The sequence below is a fragment of the Pinus tabuliformis genome, chromosome Q (genome assembly GCF_031772625.1).
Source record: "Pinus tabuliformis cultivar Carrire ecotype Pingquan chromosome Q, CPIR1, whole genome shotgun sequence".
In the NCBI taxonomy this organism is placed as follows: Eukaryota; Viridiplantae; Streptophyta; class Pinopsida; order Pinales; family Pinaceae; genus Pinus; species Pinus tabuliformis.
Genome location: NC_142296.1, coordinates 719,863,025 through 719,873,674, shown reverse-complemented (window position 1 = coordinate 719,873,674; position 10,650 = coordinate 719,863,025).

Sequence of the window (10,650 nt, the reverse complement as noted above, 5' to 3'; positions counted from 1 at the left end):
CTCCGCCAATGGTCCTATCATGTTCCATATGGCCCGAGGTTGGGCCACATGCCCACCCTGACCTCCAAGTTCTCCGCCTATGGTTCCACCCGTGGGTTGTGGGTGTTAATCTGACCCAAGGGTTGGGATAACCACCCATCCCCACCACTTTGGTGTTCGACCATGTGTATTATCTTATAACTATGGATTGGGGCCACGTATCCCACCCCCTCCGCAAACATGGCATCATGTCATTAAATATAATTGGCACCAGTGTTATAACGACCACCAAAGGCGCAATATGGTGGTAAGCCTGTTGGTTAATTATGGAGAGGCCATGAGTTTGATTCACCACTGGCTTGATCGATCGACACAATTTTTTTTGGCATAGTTCCTGAGGGCCATGTGGCTCCCTCCAATTAGAGCGCATCAGACTTCTTAATTGGGCCACCCAAAACCAAACGACCAATAAAATTCTTCCAACAAAACTTGTATGACCTATCACGTGCCAGCACGTGATTGGTCCACTTATCTGTTTTACATGCATATTCACCTGTTGACATTATTGCTACATCACTTGTACGACATGCCCACTCAACATCCCAATCAATCCTACATGTTGACTTTTTAGTTGTTTTCCAAAAACTCAAGAAAGAGATAACTTTCACATACAGTGTCAGAATAAGGCAATTCAAGCGACGCTAGAATCAAAACGGCAAGAGCTAAGATTTGGAAATGGTTTTGAGAGATTTTGAGAACCTTTTATTTTTTAGCATATTTTTGATCCTCTATATAATTCCTCCCCACTGGAAGCCTTTGGAGCACCAAAAGTTTGTTTTTAATCAAAAAGTGAGAGTACAACTCCCTCACTTTCTTGATCTCAATCCACCTTACTTTACTTGGATTGGTACCTTTGAGTCCCACTCGAAGATACTCCACATTGCCTCTATGTGAAGTCCTGATTCTCTTGTCAAGAATTGTATCTTCCTGTAACTCATCTAAATATTAAGGAGAAAAATATTTAATAAATGGAATTTTAACATTGTCTTCATGATCATCAATGATGGCTCATACAATCTCAAGTTTTCCACATTCACAATAGAATAAATTTTCATATAAAGTGGAAAATATAATCGGAAAGCATTGTTACCAATCTTCTCCAAAATTTTGAAAGCACTATATCTGATTGGCTTGAGATTTTTACCTCCACCTTGAAGTCTTTCCTTGCTAATATATAAACAAACTTGATCTCCCACTTGGAAATCATGATCAACATGCTTGTCATGCCTTGCTTTGTACTTTGATTTTATTTTCTCAAGCTGCTCTTGTACTCCTTGATGCACTAGCTGAATTTGCTTAATCTAATTCTTGGCTTTGTCCACATTACTATGTACATCTATTGAAATATATTTACCAAAGATGAAATACAAAGGAGGCTTTGGAAAATAACCCAAACAAGATTCAAATGGAGATACTTGCATAGTTGGGTGCTTGGCATGTTTGTAGGCATGTTGGATGTAATGCAAATGCTCACCCCAAAGTTTAGGATACTTACCACAATATCCACGAAGGAGATGCACTATTTTTCTGTTTACCACTTTTGTTTAGACATTGTTTTGTGGATGAAATGATGTGCTCTTGTTCAACTTAGTGTCCATGAGTTCCCATAAACTTGACCAAAAATTCATGACAAACCGAGAATCGCGATCACAAATAATAGAAGTGGGAAAACCAAAGTGAACACAAACATTTTGGAAGAACATCTTTGCAGTCTGTTCAACTGTAACATGTTTATTACATGGCATAAACACACAATTTTTTTCTGAAACAATCCACAACGACATATAGATAATCATGACCTTTCTTTAATATTGGTATTCCTCCTACAAAATCCATAGAGATACTTTCCCAAGGATGAGAAATACTAGGAAGTGGGGTGTACAAACCAAATTTCATATTGTGAGGCTTGCTAGTAGCACACATGGAAGATCCTCTTACATATCTAGCAACATTTTCTTTTATGTGAAGCCAATAACAATAAATCTGAATTTGTGCAACCATTTTTCCTACACCAAAGTGACCAACAATAAAAAAAGTGTGGGATTCCCTTATGAAATTGAATCTTTCACCCTATGGAACACACAACTTGCCAATATGAGACAACAACTTGTTATGAACATGATAATACAACTCTTAAACATGATTGCCTTGAATCAAAGTTGCATAAACATATTTAAAACCGTCATCTTGAGCATACTATTCAATATAACTTTCATGCATGATTGGGTTATGGTTAAGAATGGAAGATGCATTAACAATAGGACTTGGTAACATATCAACAAATTTGTTGTATATACCTTTCTTGTGCCTAATTACCAAACGAAATTGTTGTAGAAATCCCATCCACCTGAAATGTCTAGCTTGTTGTAGTTTGGTTTGTGATTTTAAATATTGCAAAGGTTGATGGTGAGTATGAATAATCGTTTCTTTACCCATCAAATAATGCTTCCATTTCTTCATGCTTTGTACCAATGAATACAACTCCTTATCATAAGATGGATAGTTAATTACTAAATTGATAAATGTTTTAGAATGATAACAAATAGGCTTAGCATGTAGCATCAAAATTGCTCCCATGGCATAATCACTTGCATCAATTTGAATCTCAAATGGCTACTTAAGATCTGAAAGTGATAGAATTGGTGTTGTACTTATTTTCTCTTTCAAAGTTTCGAAGGATTTTTGTTTCTTGCCTCCCCAATGAAAGACTTGTTTCACACTTGTCAAATCATCTAGTGGTGTTGCAATGAGTGAGAAGTTAGCTATAAATTTTCTCTAATATTGAGACTCTTCAAAAGTTCTCCTAACTTTTGTCACATTGTTGGGTTTAGGCCAATTTACAATGACTTCATTTTTTGAGGGATAAATATTCAATTCACCCACAGGGGTTTCACTCAATGAACCTCTTGCATACCACGTGCGTTTGTGGCATATTAAACAATACCCTTAATTTGACTACATATTGGAAAATACCTCTAAAAATCACATTATTTAACCCCTGAACAATATGAACCAAATATACCCTCCCAATTTAAAAACCCCTACTTTCACTAGATATTATAGGTATCCATTTTTTCATTAGCATTTTTAATACCCCTTTATATTTTTCCATTAATTTTGGGCTCCATTTTTTATACCTACCAATATAAAAACCCTCTACCTTGTATATATCCCCCAATATATTATCTCAATATGAACCCACATGGTATGATATTGCTCCCCTAGTGAAGCCCCTGTGAATTCACCCCCTCCTATAATATGACCCAAATAAACCAAATAGGTTTTCCCAAATTCACACCTAGACATCTTCAAATACAACTTTTCTTTCTTTAAGACATATAAAACGTGTTTCACATGCTTGACATGCTCTTCATGAGTTTTACTAGAAATCATAATATCATCTAAGTATACTATGACAAAATCATCATGGAATGGTCTCAACACATAATTCATAACTCTCATGAATGTTGCAGGCGCATTACAAAGCCCAAACGACATAACTAACCATTCATACATACCTCGTTTTGTCTTGAAAGCAGTTTTCCAAATATCACATTCAGCAATCTCGATCTGATGTTAACCAATTATCAACTCTAACTTACTAAAATAAATAACATACTTTAACTTATCTAAAAAATAATATATACGAGGAAGAGGATAACGATTATTTACCGCGATCTTGTTCCAAGCTCTAGAATCCACATACATGTGCCATGTACCATCCTTCTTTGGAACCAAGACAATAGGAGACCCACAAGGATCTATGCTAGGCATGATGTCCCCTTTGTCAAGCATCTCTTGAAATTTCTTCTTGATCTATGCATTCTCCAAAATTGACATTTTATGCATGCCAATGTTTGGAAGAGGTGCATCCTACTACAATTGAATCTCATGATGGATTCCTATTTTAGGAGTCAACCCTTCAGGTTCTTGAAACATCTTATCATATGTGTTAACAACTTCGACCAAATCATGTTTGAGTTTTGAATCACATCATGTGAAAGATTCAGATTCAGCAGTATCTTTAACCTTAATCATCAACAATACAAAATTCTTACTAGAATTTACAAGCCTTTTCATTTGACCGACACTTACAAGAGACAAGTTCATCTTCTTGCAATGTGCTCTAACAATATACTCAACTCCATTTTTGAAAAGATGATATTTTTTCTCATGACGATATAATATGGATTTTCGATCATACAACTATGGACTCCATAAAACTATTCCAAATATGTCATGTGGTAAAACATAAAGCTCTACCTCATGAATAAAGTTTGCAGTGATGGAAAAATTAAGTTTGCATTTTATTGTCACTTTTAATTTGGAATTTTCACATACCCAACTCAAAGGGTAAGGTTAAGGATGAGGTGTAGTTTCTAGGTTTATTTTATTGACAATCGCTTCATAAATAATGTTAACTTGGGAACCACTATCAAGAAAGGTATCAACTTTTGTATGTTTTGCAATGACCTTGATATAGAAAATCTCAATTAGTTCTTTATCATTTTGAGACTCAATAGGATTACTAGAAGAAATATTAATTGCAATAGAAACTTTAACTTTCATTCCCATGGTTGTGATTTTGGTTTCATCACCTGAATCAGATCCTAGATTTTGTTGAGTTATTGTAGCAGTATTTTGTTTCCCCTTGTTACTGAACTTATTTGGTCTCATTTATGGATGTATTTTCCAACAATGGTATTCACTATGGAATTATTTTGAACAATATATTACATGTAAGTTTCTCTCCATCTTTCTTGACTGTAACATTCTTTTTTCCATTGCTTTAAACTTCCCCTTTCTTTTGTCTCCAGATTTCAATGCCTTCCTGCTAGTCTCTTAAGGGACATTATTTCCTCTTGCTTCTAAACAAGTTGTCTGAACAAATACTTCATATAGATTGGTGGGATTAAACATAAGTATAGTATGTATCAAATAACTATGTAATCCACCTATGTATTTAAGGAGAGTGTCTTGTGAAGATAAATCTACACCCAAGATTAAAGCTCTTCTTCTAAATTCTTGTGTATAAATTTGAACACTCTCACCTTTAGCTTATCTAAAAATTTTCCAATCCATAATTGATTTTTGTATGTAAGATAATGGATAAAATTTCCTTCTTAATACAACTACAAAATCATTCCAAGAAGAGATAATTTTACCACTTTTCTTCAAATATTCTTGAGTTATGGCCTCCCACCAAATGAGAGCTACACTTTCCAAATGAAGAGAAGAAAGTTGGATCTTTGTAACATCATCCTTAATTATTTGAATCCTGCAATAAACTTCAATTTGTGAACCCAATTATCTAGCTTTTCAACATTTACTTCCCCATTATACATAGGAAGTTCAAACTTGACATCAATTTTAAACAAAGGAGACTTAGCATGTCGTTTTGGAGATCTAGGAGGAGTATGTCTAGGTGTTGAAGGAGGTGAAGAAGGAGATGAGGATGAAGATGAAGATGGAGGTGAAGGATGAGGTGGTGGAGAGGCTTTCTGCCATCACCACCATTACCTTTTGGATGATTTGAAATCTCTCATTGCAACCTTGTTTTTCTCTCTTCATACAACGCTTTCACCATCTCAAACATATCATAGAAAGCCTTTCTAAAATCTCTCTCATCCTCAGACATTAACTTTTCCTTATTCATGTGCCATGACTAGTGGAGTTCTTGGAGTTTGTGACCTCCTTGAACCGATTTGAGGGTTTGGTTCTTCAAGCAGTCCTTCTCCTTATTTCAGCTTAGACCTTGTCAACATTCAAAAACACTTGCAAACATAATCAAACCTTCAAAACAACCATGTTCTGATACCAACTGATCTGAAATTGAAAACTTGAAGGTTTCTTGAGAAAGTTTGAAATCTAGTTTATGTCATGTGGGAAATTGATCAATTTGCAAAAGTACATAAACTTAGTGTTTTTGGTTATGCTTTGTAGAAATAAGAAGAGAAAAATGGACAATATGCAGCATCACAAAAACAACAATTTGATGACAAAGTTCACCCCTCATAGGCTACATCTTTGGGTCCATCTTCCAACATTGGCCCTTTCTATTATATTCCCAAAATGTCAATTACATCAACATACAATGCTCAAATCACAAAAATAATGCTACTATTATGTCTAGAACATGAAAAACCCCTATGTAGGCTCTTCGTGGGCTCAAAAACGCTGAACAATAACCAAGATAGGCCTCTTTCTCCATTTCTTTGTTATCTATCCTGCAAAATGAAAAAACTAGCTAACCAAGCAATGAATTTTTCCTTTAGCAGGTTTGTTGAGTGACATTTTCAAGTGTTTTCGATGCAATTTCCACTGCAGTAGGTGCAAATTATTGTACGATTAAAAAATACAATAAGGTCCACTCTTTTTCCTCTGGTCTAAGTCATATGGTTAATAATATGACTAAGAGTTTGGCACAATAGGGTGGCACATGCCCTCCCCCACCTGAATCTCTGCCAATGGTCTTATCGAGTGCCATATGGCCTAGGGCTGGGCCACGTTCCCTCCAGCCTCCAAGCACTCCTCTTGTGGTTCCGCCCATGGGTTTTGGGTGTCAATGTGACCCCAAAGTTGGGCTAACAGCCCGCTCCCATCGCCTCAATGCTCGATCATGTGTATCATCATGTGACCAGGGCCTCGGGCCATGGGCCCCACCCCCTATGCTAATGTGTCAACAACATGTCATTAAATATAATTGATACCAATGTTATAACAAGCATCAAAAGCATGGTATGGTGGTAATTCTATTGGTTAATTGTGGAGAGGTCATGGGTTCGATTCCCCGTTGGTCAATCAGATGAACCAACAAAATTTGGGCACAATTCGAGAGGGCCCTGTGGCACCCTCTCATTGGGCCACTTGGCACTTCATAATTAGGAAACCAAAAACCAAACGACCAATAAAATTTTACCAACAAAGCCTATACAACCTGCCACGTGTCAACGTGTGATTGGTCCACTTGTCCATCGTACATCCATAGTCACCTACTGACATCAGCTCCACGTCACCTATATGGATAGCCCAGTCAACCCTGCAAGTTCACTTTTTCCTTGTTTGCCAAAAACTTCAGAACACTATAACTTTCACATACTGTGTTGAATTGAAGTGATTCAAGTGTCATTAGAATTAGAATGACGAGATCTATGATTTGGCACTCGCTTTGAGTGATTTTGAGAATTTTCATTGTTTAGCATATTTTTAAACCCCCAGATCATTAAATATCATTTTTTTCTTGGGGCATTGATGAGGTATTAAATTAGAAGCCTAATGACACATTTCCCTAGCCAAATAGGTGAAGAAAACTTGTTGTTATAGTTTTTTTCTAAAAAATCCCTGTAAATAAGACCACAATGATGTTGTAGAGGTAATGCAAAGTGATGGGACTCACTTTTTGACTCTTTGAGGTCTTCTGGGAATTTTTTTTTGAAGATATGGGTATCTTCCTCCATCAAAAAGGCTAAAAAAATATGGATTTATAGCTTCTTTTAAAAAATCAGACCTATCCCATAGCATTTCAAGGCTTTCCTATATCAATTTAGGACAATAAAGAAATGGTTAAAAATGATCAAAGTGATGGATTGACATGGCCTTGGCCCTGTTGGAGCATCTAGACAAAGGAGGTGAAAACTCAAGTGCGACTTCCCTTGACTAGATCTCTGATCAACTTCTTCTTATCGTGCTAACTTCTTGTTATTGCTTGCATAGGTTGGAGAGCACCTTCATTCATCAAAGAGAGATATTGGATTAAAGAATCCTTTCATTTCATCTTTTCATTTTTTTTCTCTTTTTTCTGGGCCTACTAATTGCCTCAAAGGAGGTTTTCACCTAGGATCTTATTTCCTCATTTCTTTTTTTGTTTTTTTTTTGTTTCTCTATTTTTTTGAGCCCACTAACCACCTCATAGAGATTTTCAATTAGTGAGCCAATATCAAGAGCCTCAAAGGAGGTTTTCACCTAAGATTTTAATTTTCCTCTTCTTTAATTTTTTTCTCTTCCCCCCCACTTTTTTTACTTCTTTTTTCTATACTTCTCTACTTGAAAATAAGAAAAATATTTTTCAAGTATAGGAATAATTCCAATGGATCCATGTGCACAACAATATGAAAGATAAACTCACTTGCAAGATTGAAAGATATGCTTTGACATGTACCTGAATATGAGACACTAATTGCATTGATGATGTCAATAACTTATCAAGAAAAGGATGGTTCTCTAGCATAATGATTTTCTGGGGCTCATCTAGATCATCATATATGTCTTATTCTTTCATGACATTCAGATCTTATACTTTTTGTTGATTAATCTTTTGAACACATAAATAATCTAATGATAAACATGATTTTTCAATCTCAGGCTCCAATCACTGCTCGCCATCAAATGCGATCAATGATTCTTTAGTCTCCTATGGATCGTCTTCTTCTAAATTTTGTTCTTCAATTACATCAAGAGAATCCCCTTTTAACAATAATATTCCTCATCTAATATGAATACCATTTATATCAAGGGGAGTTTTTTGGATTTTTTTACCTCAACACTGTAAGTGGGTTGAATTACTTTATTGCTTGGGTTCAGAAATGGTTGTACAAATAGTTTAGTGAGAGTGGATCTTTGAAATGGATGTGGTTGAGGCTATCGTTGTGGTGAAGGTGGATGGTATTGATAGAATTGAGTTGGGTATGGAGGATATTGAGGAAAATATTGAATATATTATGGATTTATCCAATTAATAGTTGAAATCACACTTTAAAATCACCCTCGCCCCAAAAATACAAGGATTATATTTTTTTTGTAAAGAAGGGTTGTATGGGAATTTAATTTAGTCTCTAAAAATAAAGTAAAAGTTTTGTAATAATAATATAAAATTTTATATGTGGGGATGATGGAAAAGTAAAAGGATAATATATTTAATAATTAATTATTTAATTTTTAATAGAAGAAATTTTATTATGATTTATTTGTCAAAATAAGTAGTGGGACAGTTGTCACTCAGTGTTTCTAGTGAATGTGTGTTGATTCATCATTATTATTTAAGTAAAAACATGCCCTTTAGAATAGCTCACTAGTAGCCCCTAAGTGGAAGGCTCTCACTGCTACTAGATGACTTTATGTTTTTGGTCTTTAATATGTTTCTCTATCTATGTTTGAGGAAGAGGAGCCTGTTTGGTCAATTTAGTGTGTTCTAAATTGCTATTTAAAATGTCAATACGGGGTTCGTAAACTGACGAAGTGAAGTGTACTATATGTACTAGATAACCATTTCCTTAGTCTTTTGTCGTTTTTGAGTTTTTGAGTTTGTTTTGGATTTATCTTTCCCTAATGTGTGATGGCAAAAATGAAAGTTAAGTATGGATGGTGATGGTGATTTCTACAGTGATTTTCCAAAACTTAAAAGTGCTCAAAAAGAAAGCTTTAAAACAACTGTAATGAAATCAATTCTTAAGAGGAAATCAATGTATTAAACAGTGAACTAATGACAATGGCCCAGTATCCTTGCTGCTGAATGAAAAAGAAAGTAAAAACTGAACTTAAAGCAACTCAAACTAAAAGCAAAGCAACTAATTCACACTACTTCAACTCTTCGGATCCTTTACCCTTCAGCTCAATCTACCTTGTGGGAAGCAATCATGAACAAGTCAAGCAATATGATATCTAGATGGCAAGAAATTAAATTGCAGAAAGGAAACTAATCACACTACTTCAACTCTTCCGATCCTTTACCCTTCAGCTCAATCTACCTTGTGGGAAGCAATCATGAACAAGTCAAACAATATGATATCTTAGATGGCAAGAAATTAAATTGCAGAAAAGGAAACTAACACACTACTTCAACTCTTCTGATCCTTTACCCTTCAACTCAATCTACCTTGTGGGAAGCAATCATGAATGAGTTTAAGCAATATGATAACTAAATCACACTACAATAAGTAATATTCTGATTTCTTACTAATAGAGTCACTTGACTATAGCAAGAAACCATAAACTGATGAGTAGTATGATGTCCAAGTAACAAAAAAATAAATAAGAAAATCACATTGCTGGAATTAAACTTCAGAAAATGAAAGTTAGCAAGAAGGACAAGATGATCTCATATGTCAATAGTTATCAAAAAGATGAAAATTTGCCCAGGCTGCCTAAGAAAACCTGCAGAAAAACATTGATCAGCTGACAACTATAAAAACGGAAGTGAGCATGTAAACAGTAGTGAATTTAAAAACATCTAAACAACGTGTTATATACAAGCTAATGATTATGAAGACAAAAACATAATGAAAACAACTGTACAGGGCTTTAGTGCGCAGGGGCCCTCTGCCACCTCAGCCAGTCAACGAACAGTCACAATAACGAGCTCAGCAAAGTAGTCTTCTCATGTATTAAAGCAGCAGCAACATATATAAAACAAAGTACAGTGGGATGCTAATAGAAACAGTTCCAAAAATTACATCGCAAAAGCTCCTACACAGCATTCATCAACGCGTTATTTATAATGAAAAAGTACTGAAACTAACTAACTGAATCCTATGCTATTAACTGTGTTGCCAAAGACGCGTAGATCTCCTCAGCCGAGATCTAGCGTAATTGTCATCATGTCTATTAAAGCTTCGG